This window comes from Pteropus alecto, unplaced genomic scaffold (genome assembly GCF_000325575.1).
Source record: "Pteropus alecto unplaced genomic scaffold, ASM32557v1 scaffold155, whole genome shotgun sequence".
NCBI lineage: Eukaryota > Metazoa > Chordata > Mammalia > Chiroptera > Pteropodidae > Pteropus > Pteropus alecto.
This window is the reverse complement of record NW_006438113.1, coordinates 2236362-2252135: the sequence shown is the minus strand read 5'-3', so window position 1 is coordinate 2252135 and position 15774 is coordinate 2236362. Positions and strand designations below refer to the sequence as shown.

At 37.9% G+C, this 15774-nt stretch overlaps 1 pseudogene; it reads right to left on the bottom strand.

Moving 5' to 3' along the window:
- Positions 1–11430: 11430 nt before the first annotated feature.
- LOC102891542 lies at positions 11431–15307 on the bottom strand (annotated as a pseudogene).
- Between the last annotated feature and the right edge of the window lie 467 nt (positions 15308–15774).

Genomic DNA, 15774 nt, shown 5'->3' with positions numbered 1-15774 from the left:
TTGTACACATCAATTTTCCATACCTTCCAGACAAAAGACATTTCCAGCCTGTTGTTTTGTACATACCAGGCAGAGCAGAGATCCTGCAGCAGGTGTGAGAGGCTCTGAGGTCATCTCCCACCTTGGTCTAGAAGGAACCTCAAGGCCCCTCCTGAAAGCCCCTACGTGCTGGTTAATAATGGCTCAGTCTGGGCAGGAACCTCTAGTTGGTTTCTTCTGGGAAGCAGTTTACACTGTATTTGCAAGGCCTGCATTTCGTGTTCAGAACTCACAGCCCAGCTGTGACAAATGTTCATGCGCCTGCGTGATGCTCATGTCTTCAACAGTATTGAGCAGGAGCCACACCTGGGTCTGTAGCCATTCTGTTTTGTTGAACCCAAGTGCACAGGATTAAAGTGCTTAAACTTTATAGTTGAAGCTGTAGCTTCAACTATAAAGAGCAAGATTTAGGGTAACTTGTCTTTCGAACTGAGTCAATACCAGAACAGACATTCTGGAGTATTGGTTCATCTCTTTTTATGGCATTTTCTTCAGCAGTGTGTCTTTGCCAGTATTAAGGTGGGCACCGAGAGATGCTGAAGGGAAGTAATGGTCCTGAATACAAGTACAACCAAAGCACTGAGATAGTTACTACAGAATAACCAAACTGATTTCTTATTTGTTACTGTCCCCGCATGGTAACTCTAATAGAAATAATAAGGCAAAGGCCCTTATTAATTTCCATTTCATCCTCCAATCCACTTTCTGAAGTAGGCAGTAACATCTGACTATATCTCATCATTGATCTGAGGAGCAGGATCAGCTCACCCAAACCATATAGAGTAAGAGTGTGGGAAAGGGAGAATTTTCAGAGGAAACTCAAGGCTCTGATACCCAAAGAAGAGGGATTTCATGCTTGGCAGACAATGCAACAGAGGGCCAGTGTGATGACTCTACTCATCTCTAACTAATTTGTCTTATGTAGCATTTGGAGTCATTTGGGCTTTAGACTTAATGTCCAAGTCTATTTTCTGTTTTCTCTTATTTCCTTTATTTAAGCTTCATAAGCCTCCTAGAATGGAAACTTGGGGACTGTGCCTTATTTGGGAAAAATGCAATGCTTTTAGAATGAACAATATTTGTTTGAAATGAAATGTAGGTTTCCAGATGCTCCTTCTGGATTATCATCATCATCAATGATCATCTTCATTACCATCACCACCACCATCAACAAACACCTATTCTTGGGTACTTAATATGCGCCAGGCCCTAGGTTTCTTAAATCTTCACAATATATTTAAAAAATTATCTTCATAATAATCTCACAAGGAAGTTTTCTTTTATTTTGCAAGTAAGAATAATAGGGCTGAGATCACAGAAAGTAAAGCCATGATTTGAGTTAGATCTACCTGACCCTACATTCCATGCATTTAACTGCTGTTCTAAGTTATTCTGCATCCTCCAAAAGCATTTTAATAGTAATAATTTATCAAATATTTAATATTAACATTATTTTTTCTTGTTCTAGAGCACTATTTCTAAACATATGGTGCAAGAACAACCAATAGCAAGGAAGAGAAAAAAAATAGCATAGATGATAGAGGCTCTGTCATCTCTCTTGAGACCAAATCAAAGTTACGAAAGAAACATGGAGCAAACAGCAAGGAAAGTCATCTGGGATCTAGAGGAACGGAAACACTACAACTAGGGAGAGAAATAATCAACCTAAAATGGTAGAAGATAGAAGGGGGCGAAGAAGCAAGGTTGCCTGGTCCCAAGAGGTTGAGTGGGACAGAGGCTGTGGCAGTGGCAGCCAGCAACTTCAGACTTCTTTTAAAGAAGCCGTGTCTGTGAGCGGACTTTCTGGGTGATGGACCTGCTCACTCTGAGTACCAGTGCCGGGTTGGCTTCTCTGGGTTGGCTTACAGGGGAACACTGAGTTGTTGATGAGAGCCAGAGGTGAGGCCTCCCAGACAGAAGTGCTAGTGGTATCCATTGTTCCTCTTCTGAGCCCTTCCTGCTCCCAATGTGCAGACTCAGCACTGCCTAGCTGAGATGGCATCAAACTGGATAACACTGGTTGCTCCGCTCAGAGGATTTCCTGAAATTCCACCTCCCACAACTTGCAGCCCCACTCAAGCCACAGCAAGGTGTATCAGATGCCCCTTGCTGAGTAGGTGAGTCTGGTGCCTCTTGCTGAGCAGCACCAAGACTCACACTGGTGACAGCTGACTGCAGTGTCTAGCATGGCCTCTTGAGGTAACTATAAGGAAATCATCTGTGGATCACTTGCTAAATCTTAACAGGTGGCTCTGGAGGGGCACAGGCTGAGGCTAAACTTGCAGCTGAGCCCCTCTCAGGACTGTGTCCCTGGACACCTACTACACAAATCCACACTAATAAGGCTGGGAGACTTAGGAGCTTTGCTGGGTATGTAGAAACAGAAAGGCAGCCAAAATGAAAAGACAAAGAAGCAGAAACCATGTAAGAGAAGAGAACAGAGATCCAGAAATAATGGAGTCAAGCAATCTAACAGATTCAGAGTTCAAAACGCTGGTTATAAAGATGCTCACTGAACTTAGGGAAGTGTAGCTGAATTCAGTGCGAACTTTAACAAGAGATAAAAAAACATAAATATGGAAATGGAAATTATAAAAGGGAACCAATCAGAAATGAAGAACACGTCTGAGATGAACAAAATATTAAATGAAATAAACAGAGTGAATAAAGAAGAAGATTGAACCACTGATACAGAAGATGGGGAAACCAAGGATACTCAACAGAATGGAAAGAAAAAAGAAGCCAAGACTATAATAATAATTTAAGGAGCTGACATTATTAAATGGAAAAATATCCATGTCATAGGGGTACTGGAAGGAAAACAAGATGTTGAAGAGCTATTTGAAGAAATAATGATGGAAAACTTCCCTCATCTAGTGAAGGAAATAGACATATAACCCCAGGAAGCTCAGAGAGTCCCCCAAAAAATGAACCCAAAGAGGCCCACACCAAGACACATCATAATTCAGATGTCAAAAGTTAAATAGAGAATCTTAAAAGCAGCAAGAGAAAAACAATCACCTATAAGGGAGCTTCCGTAAGACTGGTGGCTGATTTCTCAGAAGAAACTATGCAGGACAGAATGGCCTGGCACAAAATATTCAAAGTGATGAAAACCCAGTATCTACAACCAAGATTACTTTATTGAGCAAAGCTATCATTTAGAGTTGAAGGACAGATAAAGAGTTTCCTTGACAAGAAGCTAAAGAAATTCATCACCACCAAGCCAGTATTACAGGAAATGTTGGAGGAACTTCTTTAAGAAGAAATAACATGTATCAAAAACAGGAATAAAGAATGGTAAAAACTACATTCCTATCAACAAGTACCTCAGATGGAAAAGAATTAAGTGCTCCAAACCAAAAGATAGGATAGCTGAATGGATAAGAAAACAAGATCCTTATATAGGCTGCCTACAAGAGACTCACTTCAGATTAAAAGACACACACAGACCAAAAGGGAGGGAATGGAAAAAGGTATTGCCTTGATGGACCTAGAGGGTATTGTGCTGAATGAAATGGGTTGAATAGAAAAAGACAAATATCGTATGATTTCACGTACATGTGAAATCTAAAGAACAAAATAAACAACAACAACAAGAAAAGCAGAAATAAACTCATAGATACAGATAATATTTTGATGACTACTAAGTGGGAGGGGGGTTGGGAGGACGGCAAAAAATGGCATAGGGATTAAGTAGTACAAATCGATAGTTGCAGAATCAACATAGAGTTGTAGAATGTAGCATAGGGAAGATGATTAATAATGTTGTAATAAATATGTAAGGGGGCAAAGGGTTACTAGATTTAGTAGAGTGACCGTTTTGTGAGTTATGTGAATCTCTGATCACTATGTTGTACAACTGAAACTGGTATATTATTGTACGCCAACTATAATTGAAAAACAAACTCATTGAATTGTACAATATAAATACGAGCAACTAATTGTCTAATATATTTCAATAAAGCCAGGAAAAAATCACTTGGGGTTGGTAGTTAAAAACTCAGATTTCTGAACCCTATTCAGAAGCATTTTTAAATTGAGATGTAATTGACATATAACATTATGTTAGTTTCAGGTATATAACATAATGATTCGACATTGTGAAATGATCACCACAATAAGTCTAGTTAACATCTGTCACCACACATAGTGACATTTTTTTCTTGTGATGAGAACTTTTACAATAGACTCTCTTAGCAACTTTCAAATACATAATAGAGTACTATTAACTATAGTCACCATCCTGTACATTACATCCCCGGGTCTTATTTATTTTATGACTCTAAGTTTGCATCTTTTGCCAGCATTTACCCTTCTCATCTATCCTCTACTGAGCACCTCTGCAATTACCAATTTATTCTCTTTACCTAAGTTTTTTATTTGTTTTCGTTTTCAGATTCCACATATAAGTGAGTTTATATGGGATTTGTCTTTCTCTGACTTATTTCACTCAGCATAATACCTTCAAGTTCTTTCCATATTGTTGCTAATGACAGGATTTCCATTTTCTAATGGTTGAATAATGTATAATTGTGTTTATGTATGTATATATGTGTGTATGTATGTATATCACATTTTCTTTATCTATTCATCCATTGATAGACGCTTAGGTTATTTCCATGTTATGGCTATTGTAAACAATGCTGCAGTGAATGTTGTAGTGGGGTGCACATATCTCTTCGACATGTTATTTTTATTTCCTTTATATAAATACCCAGAAATGGAATTGCTGGATCATATGGTAGTTCAATTTTTAGTTTTTCTGAGCAACCACTGTATTGATTTTTGATAGTGACAGCACCACCTTACATTCCTACCAGCTGCTAAAGGACTCCCTTTCTCCCCATCGTTGCCAACATTTTTTATTTTTTGTCTTTTTATGATAGCCATTCTGACACGTGTGAGGTCATATCTCATTGTGGTTGTTGATTTGCATTGCCCTGATGATTAGTGATGTTGAATATCTTTTCATGCACCTGTTGGCCATCTACATGTCTTCTTTGGAGAAATGTTTATTCAGATCCTCTGCATATTTTTACTCAGATTTTTTTTCTTAGTATTGAGTTATATGAGTTCTTTATATATTTTACATATTAATCCTTCATCAGATATACGATTTGCAAATATTTTTGCCCATTCTATAGGCTGCCTTTTAATTTTGTTTAATAATTTTCTTTGCTGTAGTCCCACTTTTTTTTTTTTTTTTACTTTTCTTGTACAGAAATACTGAATCAGAATATCTCACATTCTTGCTAAAGTTTGAAAACTATTGCTCAGAGGATAGGATTTTGTTCCATATTAATGGTTGTCTTTAACCCTAGAAAAGTTCTAAATTAGCCCAGCAATTGCCATGACTGGCTCATTTCCGTTCTTGAGTTCAAATGTAATTTCTTCTACTTTATCTCATCATATTTATTATTTCCTTCATAGTATTTATTCAAGTCTATAATCTTTTTATCTCAAACTATTTATTTGATCATTTGTTAATTTTCTACTTTTTCAGTTAGTATGTAACTTTCATGGGGTCAGGGGCTTTAATTTTCTAGAAGGAAGTCACCATGGAATCCACAGAGCTTAGTATATGCCTGACATCTTGTGCATGCTCACAGATATTTGCCAAAATAATGCATCAATGATCTAGAGGGAAACACATGATAGTAGCAACCTCCTGGTACTGACCTAAAGTCTGACGCTAGACAGTGTTATAGAGTGGGATGCTTTGTATTGTTTGAAGTTGAGCCTCAGCAAACATGGGGGACTATTTTGACAACCAAGAATCACCCGGTGAGTAGGATCCAGGGCAGGCCTCTTGTCCAAGCAGAAGTATGAACAAAGTCAGAGCAGAGGCTTGACAGAGGAAATATAATGGGGATGTGGGAAAAGTAAACCTGTTTGGCCTATAGCATGCTAGACCCTGAATTTAGGTAAAATTTCCATATGCCCATGATTGGGGTAGGTTGTGCCTACATATTCTGTTTGGCTGGGTGATGGCTAATTAAGGAATGGGTAGAGTGGAGTCTGAAGTGTGTAGTTGTCAGTGTTTGACCAGGAAGAAAACTCTCCCAAACTTTAAACCTCCTCAAAGTCATCCTTCTCTCTGGGAATAGAGCCCTAAGAAACACAGAATAGATTGTCTGGCTCAAATAACTAAAAATTTACTTTATGCCATGGGTAGTAAATATAGCAACAAAGGACATAAGAAGACCAATGATTTCAAAGAAACTTAAGATAAATTCAAGATTGCTATCCCTGATAGATGTGAAGTGGGGATATTTGAGAATATTCTTAACATAACCATCCCATAACGATTGGAAGGAAGGCTTTTCTGCCACCTTCAGGGACTATCCCCTGGAATGTTTGCGGGTCTGGGGACTGGTACTGGGACGTTTTTGTGCACACTAGTAATACTCCGTAACTTTTGATGACAGGGATTCTTCTCTCTCCTTCTGTAGAGCTTCCTATGTTCCTGTGTCCTACTCTCAATAAGGGTTTCTGGAGCAGGTGGTAAAAAATAGTTTCATTGGCTCAGGTACTGAATTATCTCCATAAATGCTGAAATACCACATCAGGTATTTTAATGTCTTCATGTTTCCGAAACAGAATTTTGAGAGGTTTTAACTCTGCCATTAATTTCTAACTCCTCTGCTTCTAAAAATTTATGAGTACAGATTTCAATATGAAATGAATACATGCTCACTAAAATATTTGGAAAAGATAGTAAATAAAGAGGCAAAAATAATCATTACTAATCTTACCCACCCCCAAAAAACTGCTGCTAATATTTTGGTTTATTACCATTCTGAATTTTTATTATGAATAGCTTTTTAAATTTTTTGTTTGCTTTACTTAGTAGTAATCATGCTGTATGCCCAATTTTGTACCACTACTTATAAAATTATAATGATAACATAGCAAAAGCTTTTTGCAATATCATTACAAGCAGTTCATAAATATCAATTGTGTATACCACAGTTGATTTAATCATTCCCTACTATCAGATATTTAGGATGTTTGCAAATTTTGAATAATGCTCAATGAACATCTTTGTAAATAAAACATTTTACACATTGGAATTATTTTTTTACTTTGTGTAGATTTCATGAAATGGAGCTATTGTGTTCACGTATGTAAATTGCTCTTGCCAATAGCTGATAAGGCAATTTTGTGCAAATTAGAAAGAGACATTCTTTCCTCCAGACCCTCGGCTGCCATCTATGGGACAATTGTCTAAATAGCTATACTGCAGTTCTTGCAAAGTGAATCATGACTCTTGGGGTTGTGCAAAACATAAGTTGCACAACCATGAATGGTATAGCTGATATAAGTATTTCTAACATTCCAATTCCTTTTCACAATTTTTATAGTAATTTATTCTAACAGTCATGTATGAGTGTGCCATTTTATCTAACTTTAGTTAGTATGGAGAATTATTTGAAGTATTCTAATTTGGAAAATGGTATTTTATTTATTTATGTTTATTTAGATTACTTATGAGTTTTAAAATGTAGCTTTATTTGTTTCAATTTTCCTCAAAGAACAAAAATACTCTACTCTTACCAGAGACAGATTTCTTTTCTTTTTTTTTTTCAACATAGAAATGTTAAGCAGAAGTTGATAACTGAGCACAGATATGGCTCCCTAAATAGAAAGTGTATTGTGATGTATGCCCAGACGTGCTTTCGGTCTTTGTGGCTGGGAAAACAAGTCATTGTCTCTTTCTCCTTCCAACCTTTTCCAAGAAGGTTTTCTCCTGCTCTTCTGTTCACTTCTGGGATTATTCAGTAAAGCAGAGGTTGCCAACCCCTGGGCCATGGACCAATATCGGTCTGTTAGGAACTGGGCCGCACAGCAAGAGGTGAGCAGTGGGTGAGCAAGCGAAACTTCGTCTGTATTTGCAGCTGCTCCCTGGCATTAGCATCATGGGCTCAGCTCCACCTCAGATAATCAGGCATTAGATTCTCATGGGAGCACCGGTCCCTGGTACCAAAAAGGTTGAGGACTACTGCTCTAAGGGGTCCCAAATGAGAGGGTCTCAGCATGATCTGATCTAATGAAAGATTCTCCCCTTGCTCAGCTGCTTATTAAAGACTTTGAGAGATTGTGGAGGCATACCACAGTGAATTCTGTGCTAAAAAGCTCTTACACCTGAGATCTGAGCCACTTGCCGAGACCTCCTGTCTAGGGTTCTCCAGAGAAATAGAACTAATAGGATATACACACGTATAGAGGCATGCCTCATTTTATTACACTTCATTTTATTGTGCTTTGTAGATATAATGTTTTTCCAAATTGAAGGTTTGTGGCAACCCTGCATTGTACAGTCTATTGGCACCATATTTCCAATGAGTCAGATAATGGTTAGCATTTTTTAGCAATAAAGAATTTTCAAATTAAAACTTAAAAATTGTACTATTTTTTACACTTAACGCTATTGCACATTTAATAGACTATAGTGTAGTTTAAATATAACTTTTATATGCATTAGGAAACCAAAAATTTTATGTGACTCGCTTCATTGCTGTATTGCCTTTATTGCAGTGGTTTAAAACTGAATCTGCAATATCTCTGAGGTATTCCTATATATCTACACAAACATATGTATGTATATATGTATGTGTGTGTGTATATATATGTGTATGTGTATATATATATAATTGAAATTTTCTAATGCAATTATGGAGGCCAAGAAGTCCCAGGATTCTTCATTTGCAAGCTGGAGAACCAGGAAAGTCTCTGGTGTTATTTATTCAAAATCTGAAAGCTTAAGATCCAGGAGCACCAATGTCCGAGAGTAGGAGAAAATGGATGTCCCAGCTCAAGTGAAGACAGCAAATTTACTCTTTCTTTACCTTTTTGTGGTATTCAGGCCCTCAATGGATTGGATAATGCCTATCCATATTGGTGAGGATGAACTTTTTTACTTAATCTACCAATAAAGATCCACCCAGAAATAATATTTTATCAGCTATTTGGTCATCCTTTAGCCCAGATAAAGCCACCCTTTAAGGTGACACATAAAATTAACCATCACAAGCCCAGAAGGCCATAGTCAGCTTATGAGGCTTTACTGAAGCCCTAGTCTCACTATCAGTGTCCCCCTCTCCACACTGTGAGATCCTCTCAGCTAGAGCCCATGCTTATAATTTATTTATTCAACAAATGTTTATGATTTTTTTGGTGTTCCAGAAACTGCTGTAAGCACTGCATATAGTGGTCATCAAGAACAGACAAGCTTCCTGCCCTTATAGAACTTGTAGGAATTAGCAAGGCAGAAAATGAACAAGTAATCATATAGATGAATGAGTAAATGAAATAAAATTTAAAAGATGATGTGCTCATGAGTGACTTTAAGTGGGGGTGTTTTAGAATGGGTGATAGGGGAAGGATCTTTTGAGGAGGTGACACTTGAGCTGCAATCTGCATGACCTTGTTGACTAGGTATATGATAAAGGAAGAAACTAATGCCTATTAAGACATTACAAGATTATTTGGGCATATAATTTTATTTAACTCATCTTATAAGTTGTAAGGTGGTACCTGATACCGAGATTAAGTAACTTGCCCATGATATTGCAGCTTCTAAGGGTCAGAGCCAAATCTGTGGCCATCTGGGTGCAGGACCAAAGCTTGTGTCCTTTCCACAAAACTACATCACATATGAAAGGGAATTTATAGTCCAGGGGCTGAGCAGCTACAGTCTTTGAGTAGTTTGGAAGTTGGTGGAGAAGGACAAAAATTATCCCTTCTTTATTTTCCCCTTGAAGCTCTCTGTGATCATAATTGGAATGGCTCTCAATGGGAAAGCCTGGCACAGTGGATAAAGAAACATAATTTATTGGTTCAGGAAATCTCACATGTGACTCTCAACTTCTAGAGTAGATAGAGTAGAGTAGTCATCCTCTACTGAGGAGATATGCGATATGTTTCTTTTTATTATCTTGGCCATCAATAGATATAAACCTCTGTTCTAGGTAAATGCACAAGTTGGAGAAAGGCTGGGGCCCATGAAGCCTATTTCAATCTGTGCTGGCAATGTTGAGACTTTTGGGAGCTCTTCTGGCTGTAGGCTGATTCTAAAGTCATCTTGGGTTAGAGGTGTATGATTCTGTAAGGATGGAGGATGAAATAATCATCCCAGAGACTATCAATAGAGCTCTCAAGCCCTGATCTCTTTGCTAAAGGTCCTGATCTTTAGAGACATTTTCTGATACCAAATGCGGGAAGAGAAGCACAAGGATTCTTTGACTGGACAGGTTCTTTGGCCAATGTAAGAGATAGAAATCCCTGAGATTTACTGTGCCCAGGCCCAGCAGGGTCCAGTAGAAACTGTGACAGCTTAATTGTGTTCTTACTCAGTCATCCACAACTCATGTACTTTTCTGATAAAGCAGGTGTCTTCCATAAGGAGAATAATGGGGCAGATTGCTATCACTATAGCCTGCCAAAGTCTGATCTAAATTGTCTCTGAACCAGTGATAAACCAAATTGCTACAAATAGACACCAATTTGCAGAAATGTGAGCAGTCCAAGGGATGCTTGAAGGTGAACGTGGGATAAATATCAGCTTTTCAGGCAAGAAACTTAAGGTTATCTTGAGGGACAGCAGTAGGGTTCACTCAAAAGATACCGATTTGCTCTTGAACTACTGAGTTTGTCTTCAGTCTCTTTAATTCATAGTTTGTATTTTTGGCAATAGGCACCAATAGACTGAACAGATTTGCAGTCTTGAGGGTCCTGGGATATTTGAGAGACTAAATATTTGAGTTTCTGTTTGAATAAGATTGACATTTAGCAGGTGACAAGGAATTTTGATCTTGTTTTGCATCAGGGATATGCAATGGAGACTGAAACTAAAAGTTCTCGTGGAAAAATATTGAGGTCAGGTCAGCATGGTTTGGTCTCACTCTGGTTAGTTCAATGTTTATTAAGTACTCAGACCCTGTTTTAATAATCCTACCCCAGATGTCCAGATACTGAGAGTTTAGTGAGCCAGATGTGAAAGGACACTCTACTTTGGTGACAAGAAATCAACCAACAGTACATACACTCCTTCTTCAGGATAAGTCTATGGGTCAGGACCTTTAAGGGTCAGGAAGAGGAGAGAGGAGAGAATAAATGTCTTCTTCTGCATTTTCTTCCTTATCTCCTTTAGTTTTCTTTGTAATTCATTCATTCATTCATTCACTTATTTATTTATTTTTCTTGCAGCACGGAAGTTTATTAGTGAAGGGGACTGGGCCAGTTGGTATTTACATGCTAGAGCCCTGCAGCCCTGTTTCCTAGCTGCAGTGAGGAAGAAGACTGGCTCCTCTGCTGGCCACAGGTGTTGTTATCCCAGGAACTTACTGAGACCTCTCTCCTGGGTCTCTGTTGCCATAGCTGGCACTATCAGATAATCTCCTCTTCTGTTTCTCATGCCTGAGCTGAAAGGATGATATTTTTTAGGATTTCAGCATAGTAAGGGCTACATACCTGCTGATCGTGATGCATAAGACTAACAAACTTCCAGCACAGTTCTGCCAACTCCCTCTCCATGAAAATAAGGCCTCCAGGGAAGTCTCGCAGAGATTCCTGCATGCCACAAACCAAACAGCAGTTGAGAAACAAACGAATCTGCTTATCAGTGATGATACAAACACAGTTCTCCTTCTTACAGATGTTCTGGAGTTGTCCTATAAAAGCCTCTGTGCTTTAACAGCTTAGAGTACTGAGGTCCATGTCTTTGAGGACTCGGTGGATTTCCTGAGACACATGTTCACTCACATTCAGGCCCAGAGTTAAATTCCTCCATTACAGCCTTGATTATGCATTTCAGTTTATCCACAAATTCAGGTGACCCGAATAAAACATTACCAGAGAAACTTCTGGCAATTAGCATGACTGAGGACAGGATGGTTAACTGCAGCAACTGAGACTCCATATCCTGCAGCCATATTCTGTCCATCAACAAAGTCTCAGGGAAGTCTTCATCATCAGGATCCCAGAGAAGAAGATTCAGGTAACCCCGGTATAGCACCTTTGTGGGACCGGGGAGCTCTGAGTTGTTAGCTTTTCAATTTGGAGATGAATAGGCCATGCTGGAGGAACTGGGAGACTCAGGAGAACTTGGAGATTGTGTAGTGATATCTGTTGCTGCTTTGGTTAGCTATTGTGTGGTGAGATCAAGCTGCTTGTCAAGGAGTTCCTGGAATTTAGCTCGTTCATCCTGAACAGAATGTTCCTGAAGGTAGAGTTGAAGGCTCTGGATAGTATAATTTACCATGTCCATTTTCATCAGACCCAGTACATGGAAGATTGCACAGGATCTCTCATGCTCTCTAATTTCTGCAACTGCTTCATCTCAGACTGATGCACATAGCAGGGTCATCAAATTGAGAATGTAGTTAGCGAGATGAGGGACATCTAGGGCCCCATGCTCTGCTTCCTGCTTTAGGAGATCCATATCCAGAGCTTCTTCAGTCTCATTTCTAATATGGTTTTGGCATAGTAATAGCAGGAATAGCAAGATCTCCTTAATTTATTTTAGAAGTTCAAGGACACAAGTGAAGTTAAGGGGAGTACTTGATAACTGCTCTTTCAGATGGTTCCAAAAAGCATTGTATATTGTCTCCAAAAACCTGCCTTCCGAACTGTTGGATGGTAAAACACTCTCTTCTGTATAGAAATCTTGGTTTACCACAATTTTGCGAGCAATGCTAAGCTTCGAAACTTTGTTAACTGTCTCTCAGATCTGTGAGAGAAAGTACTTCAGGTTGGCTCACAGGAGAGCAGTCATCTCAACAGAAGCTCTTGTTTTCTTGGCTCTTCCCTGGTGTTTTAGGCTTATGAGCCCCAGTCTCTGCTTTACTAGGATCATTCTGAAGCACAACTTCCTTAGCCTTGGGCATCTTAATGTTATTTCCTTGCAGTCTTTGACCTGTTGCCCAGCACCTGCATCTCTTCATTTTTTTTTTTAAACGAAGGCTATTGTTGTGTTTTAAAATGTCTTTATTTTACAAAATTTAGAAAATAAACCAAAAAGGAAGAGAAAAAATGTCACTCATTGTCTTATTATCCAAAGACAAGCAATAATATCATTTGAGCCAATTTTCTTCCAGTGTTTTACTCTGCCTAGTTACTTTTTCATAACTATTATTATTTTACCTACATTTTATTTTATATTATGTGTTATTACTAGCTCTTTATAAACAACTTTAGTGATCATATAATATTCCAGCAGATGGGAATTATATAAATTACTTAGCAATTTCCCTACTGCTGAACATTTAGTTTTTTTCAATATTCATTATTAAAAATAAGTAAGAGTATAAAAAACATATCTGCAAATAAATAGTATTTTATATTTACAAATACTTCCTGAGGATGCAGTGCTAGAAGTGTAATTACTAGGTCAAAGTATATAAGTATACCAAATACTCTTGATATAACAGATATGTGTATGTGTGCACGTGCATGCATGCATGTATGTAAAACTAAATTGTTTTCTGAATCTATTTTCCTACATTTTGTATACTACGTTAAATAACTACCACCATAACCACCACAACAAGCTTCACTAATTATATGAAATCTGATTTTTATTCTGGTAAGTGAAATATTTTCAAGTGCATTCTGAGGCTAAAACACACCTGAGAGCCAAATGTGTGTGTGAGTCACAAGTTTGCAGAGCTGCTTTGTCTGGCAGAGAATGGTGGTAAAGCAAGATGTTTCTCCTGATCTGTCACCTACAGAGGTATAGCAAGGTCTTTAATATCAGACAAAGGGTGAAAAGACATTATTTACATTAATTCTTTGCTTGACAGAACCTTACATACAAAACCAGTTTAAAAAACTCAAAAATCACTCCCAGTTCTATACTAAGATAATCACATTGATATAAAGCCTATTAAAAAGAAGCTGAAGTAGCAATTTTGAGGACTTTAAGTTTTGGAGCCCTAAGGAGATCCCGCCAAAAAAAGATAAATAAATAATATTTATATTTATATCTATATTAATTATATGTTAGCAAATATTTAATTGTATTATAACTATAGGTATATATATTTATTATTATATATATTTTTTCTTATTCCTTTAGACATACTACTTAAGGCTTCTCATTTTTCTACTAAATTGTATTTATCAAAATTGTTGCAATTACTCAGTGGCTGAGAATGCATTAACGAATGTCTAGGAACCTCATCTGAGTTTAACCACCAGCACAATGATAACAACAAGAATAAGGCTAATATTTATTATTTACTATGTATAAGATAATATGATCAGTGTTTTTACATACATTCTCCAATTTAATCATCACAATAATTCAGTGGGATTGGGATTACACCCATTTTATAGATGAGGAGACTGAGACCTGAAGAGGTTAAATGACATGCCCAAGTCCACACAGTGAGTAAATGCGGGTGTCTTGGAGGTGAAGGATATTCTCAATGTGAGAGGAAGATGAAATAAATTTGTGGTTTTATCCCTGGCTCCTCTTGCTTTGAAAATTAAGGGGCCTTGCCAAGATGAGCTTTATTGACTTACTGGGGCCTGATTCCTGAGTGGGGTACTGGGCTTTGTACATACCATACTAGTATTTTATTTAATAAATTGAGCAGTGCCCACTAGGATTTGTGTGGCCCATGGTTGAAGCTTAGAGAAGAAAATGACTTGTTTTACAATGAACCTAGAAATGCAATGTTATCACGGGGGAAGTGGAACAGTGAGACTTCTAAAATTTTTAAAATTATAAGTAACTGTAAATATTTAACATTTTTGCATTTTAAAAGTGAATTTATAGTGGCAAAGTCATAAGGTAAAAATTCCTTTTAGGTGTAGTGAGGGTGGCTCTCAGTATCTCTTCCATGCTCACAGGCAGTGGCAAATTGTGTTCTATGCAAACACTAACAGATGTACCACAGTGGACTGAGAGGTCCCTGAGCACCAGGGTGAGGTTCACATTCAGTTCAGGAAAGCTCTAGAAGTAGGTACCATGCCTGATATGAGTGTCTTTGTTTACCTAGAGGCCTCAGGTCATGCCAGGTAGTCTAATATATAACTTAGGGTAAGGACCTCCAAGCTAGAAAGACCAACAGGGTAATATAGAGTGGGAGTTTTGGGTCATGCAGTATCGATCAACCTCTACAAGGACTGGAGACTGAAATCAACCATGTGGGCAACCAACCAATCATGTCTGCACAATGGAACCCCAGTAAGAACTCTGAATACTAAGACTTGGGTATGTTTACCTGGTTTGCAGTACTCTGTGAATGTTGTCACACATAATTACCAGTGGCCTGGTTCCACGGGGAGAAGACAACTGGATCTCTGCATTTGTTTCTGTTCCTGCTCTGTCCTATATGCTTCATTCCTTAGATGATTTTAATCTGTATCTTTTCCTTTAATAAATCATAATTACAAAAGTTATCGGTGAGTTCTCTAAGTCCCTCTAGAAAATTATCAAACCTAAAGGTGGTTTTGAGAAGCTCTCAAACTTGCAACTGGTATCAGAAGAGAGGATGATCTTAAGGACTGTTTCCTCAAACTTCACAGTTGTCTAATTTCAAAATGCCAAAAACAAATCTTCCCAGGTCTCATCTGAGAAGGCGTTAGATTGGGAAGAACTGTCCAGAATCCCTATATGATATATATGAAACTTACAAATAGGAGTGAACAAAGTGAAACAAGTTTAAAATATTAACAAAATGTCCCTCTGCATGCTAAAGTCAAAAACTGTTGATCTATAAAGCT